A 3,522-nucleotide genomic window follows, 5' to 3' on the forward strand; every position below is an offset into this window, starting at 1 on the left:
GACAAACACAATGGTGGGATGCATCAGCAGCAGTCTTTGCGGAGTGTCTGGATACTGCTACATCAATTGGAAGGGTCACCTTCAAGCATTGTTTTCGTGCGGCAAATACCGCACCTCATGAGCTAGCTAAGTTTAGTTTTTGTAATAAAGTGTCAGATAGTTGGACTGACAAACCACCTGCATGTATCGTCAACAGCCTTGTGAACGATGTAATTTTGATCTGAGTAAATAAAGCTAGCCATGATGGCCTTCCCTCAAAAAAAAATTTATGACACAACTTCATTTATTATGACATACAGAAATGATGGGCAAATACAATAAAACACTCTAAAATTTCCTGTCAGGATGAAGATCCAATTTGAACTAGGAATTAGTACAGAAATAGAGCAATTAGCAATTAATTTAGTTTACACTAAGTAAGCAGATTATATTCTCCCTAGTGGATATTTTTATATTGTCTATAGTGCATAACAGCTGCAAACCACACTGAAAATTTGCAATAACTTATCAAGCATCATCTCAATAGCTTTTTGTTTTGCCTTCTGAGACCCACATGGGCACATGGCTGCCCAAATTTCATCCAATTGCAGAATACAGAGAGATTTCTTCAGCTACATTTCACCACTGACCCCATGGGCAACTAGCTGATGAAGACCGTGAGCTCCTGCCACTTAAACCGATCGTGCTGTTAATTCTCCCATTTTGGGCTGGAATATTGAATAGGAGAATTTGTTATATAAAGAGGTGAAGCCTGATTTTTTTTTGGACAAAAGGTGAAGCCTGATCACACATGCAAAATAAGGTCCACTTAGGCATCATAAAACAACAGACTGTGATGCATACCTTCCGAGAGTAGACTGCTCCATAAAAGATGATAGCCTTCAAGTAACATGGGAAAACCACCTAGTGTATACTAATTCCATACTTTCAGGGCTGTGCACCCCATACCATTTGAAGATGCTACCATGCTATCATCTTTCTCTTCCGAGTTTACTTCTGCATCTGGAATAATCTGAGGAAACAAGTCATCAACAGTCCTCTAGTAAATTCTTCTGATATGGGATCCTGAATTCCACCATAGCAGAACAACTGACCATGCCATCTTACATTTGTTCCAGAAAAGTAACATGAATTAACAAGGGATAAAGTACCGGCAAGTAGTTTTCTCCTGCATGTTCCCTCCTGCTTCTCAGGCCATGCACTAGCCAGAGCAACTGCATGGCCGGCATTTCTGTACGTTTTCCACAGTGTAATGGTCCAGGATGTTGATGTTTTAATTGATGAAAGCTCCGATAATTTGTTGTGTTAAGTCTCTTGGTGACAGATGTTACAGCATGACATCTTAATAAAAATAATCAACTAGAAGACCCTCGAAATCTCATTCTTCTCCCTGGCAATTTTCCCCAAATTAACTGCTCACAAGCCAAACAACAATCATGGCAGCATGAAACATCAATTGTCAGCTTCATGACTAACCATCGATTTCCATATGATCATATCCCTCATGAACATCCCATAATCCTCCCATTCGAAATTCAAACTTGCGTAGCTTCATCCATCCTGGACCAAGCATTATGAGGTCATACAGGCTGATTCCATTGCAATTCTTGAGTACAAATTCTTCCAATGATCCATTCAAGCCTAGATACTCCAGCCACTCGGTACTGCCTACTTTCTCACAGTTGATAAGGTGGAGGGAAGACAGACTCTTGCAACCAACTGCAACCGAGAGAAGTCCACAAGAAGTTATTTCAGTTGCAGAGTTCAGCCTGAGGGAAGTCAATTTCTCGCTGTAGCATAGATAACCAAGACCGGTGTCATCGATTTGTGAACAGAAACTTAGTGTGAGATCGGTTAGAGAGGGACAGCAAGATATAATCACAAAGAGGTCATGGTTGTCCAACTGATCCCCGTGGGAAGGTGTCCAGCCAGCATAATCGATCTCAACTTTCCACAAATTGGGGAACCGGGAGAAGAGTGACACCAAAGCTTCAGTGGCAAGGCAAAGGCCACAACCAACCCGGATGGACCCCTTTTGCTCAGCCTGGATGGCGAAGAGACGCTTCGAGACAAGGGAAAGAGAATTCAAGTCACTTCTTTTGGTAACCCTCTTGATGATCTCTGCCAGCAGTGCCTCCGGGAGATCCTCCATCGAGTGCTAGTTGGGATTGGGTATCCAGAATGCTGGACTAAAACATAAACTATAATGAGATCAAAATGAAGCATATGAAGATAATTTACCCACATTAGAGATGATTTTGAACCCTCTTCAGTATCAATTGACAATTGGTGTGTTCATCAGATTGCTGAGCAAAGAAAGAATCTACTAAGCGCATCATCAACAATAAACTGAATTCAGTACTTGCTGACTTCGCAGCTTGTATAGCAATTATAATGAGATCAAAATGAAGCATATGAAGATAACCTAATCACATTAGAGATAATTCATATCTACTATATCACTAAGCTCCCTAGGGGTGGAAGGGTTAAGAATCAATTGAGGAGAATTAATTTGGATGGGTGACCCTGATTTTGACCGGGTCGTGCGCCCACCACGCCTCCCTTCTTCTCTAACCTTCCGTCCCTTCCTCTAAAAATAAAGATCTCCTGTTCGAGCAAAACCAACATCGCCGGTCCTTCGCCTCGCACTCCCCCCTCTCCCCTGCCTGCCTTCCTCTCCTATCTCTGCCTCGCCGTCCTCTCCTCTGCCCACGACCTCGACAGCTCCTGATCGAGCGTTGTCCCTGGCTCGGCTGGTGGATTGTCCCACGACAACGGTGGTGGGGGCAACGGGCACGGGCAGCAGCTTTGAGCATCTCGGGCTGCAGGTCGAGCGCGTCAGTGCACGGGAATCCAGCCGTCGGGCTGAGCTTGACGAGCCACCGGAGGCGCGAGAGCCGTGTTAGAGTTATAATATAAGTCATGTACCCCTTTATATTTATCTCGTTGTATGAGGGGTTTCCTGCATATGTTCCACACCTGTACATGTATATATATATCGGCCTATGGCCTCATGGGAATACAAGTTGCATATTCCTAACATGGTATTAGAGCTAGGTCAATTTTTTGCACGCTGCAACTCGTGCTTTTTGATCCGTCTGTTCGATCGAAGCAATCCGCTCGATCTCCTCTTCGTCTCTCGATCGAAGCAGGGGGCTCGTCCGCAGGAGCCCCCGATCTCCTCTTCAGCCAGCCGCTAGCAAGGCTTCTGCTGCCGGCCCCGTCCCGATCGGGTGTCTTCCAGCCGCTCGGCTGCCGGCCCGTCCCGCTCCCGTCCAGCCGGCGCTCAGGAGCCCCCGATCTCCTACCCAGCCGCCCGTCCCGCTCCCGTCCAGCCGGCGCTCAGAGAGCTCGGCTGCTGGCCTGTCCCGCTCGGGCGTCACCCAGCCGCCCTTCCCGCAGGCGCCCAGGGCGTCAGATCGGCCCAGGGGGCTCGTCCTGCAGGCGCCCTTGATCTCCTCTCCCGCCGGCTCTCGCTGCTCCCGTAGCAGCGCCTGATTCCGATCCGGTCGTTCTCATCGG

General features: G+C 46.8%; 1 long non-coding RNA gene across 3 annotated transcripts; it reads right to left on the reverse strand.

The window, feature by feature from the left end:
• Positions 1–254: 254 nt before the first annotated feature.
• LOC123102671 (uncharacterized) lies at positions 255–3,516 on the reverse strand. Of its 3 annotated transcripts, none has more exons than XR_006449119.1 (2): positions 844–3,516; positions 255–664 (listed from the first exon to the last, which is right to left on the reverse strand). It is a non-coding gene; the product is annotated as an uncharacterized lncRNA (long non-coding RNA). The 3 variants fall into 3 exon arrangements; XR_006449118.1 differs by having other exon boundaries at positions 255–670; XR_006449120.1 differs by having other exon boundaries at positions 255–707.
• Positions 3,517–3,522: the final 6 nt, after the last annotated feature.

This window comes from Triticum aestivum, chromosome 5A, assembly GCF_018294505.1.
Source record: "Triticum aestivum cultivar Chinese Spring chromosome 5A, IWGSC CS RefSeq v2.1, whole genome shotgun sequence".
In the NCBI taxonomy this organism is placed as follows: Eukaryota; Viridiplantae; Streptophyta; class Magnoliopsida; order Poales; family Poaceae; genus Triticum; species Triticum aestivum.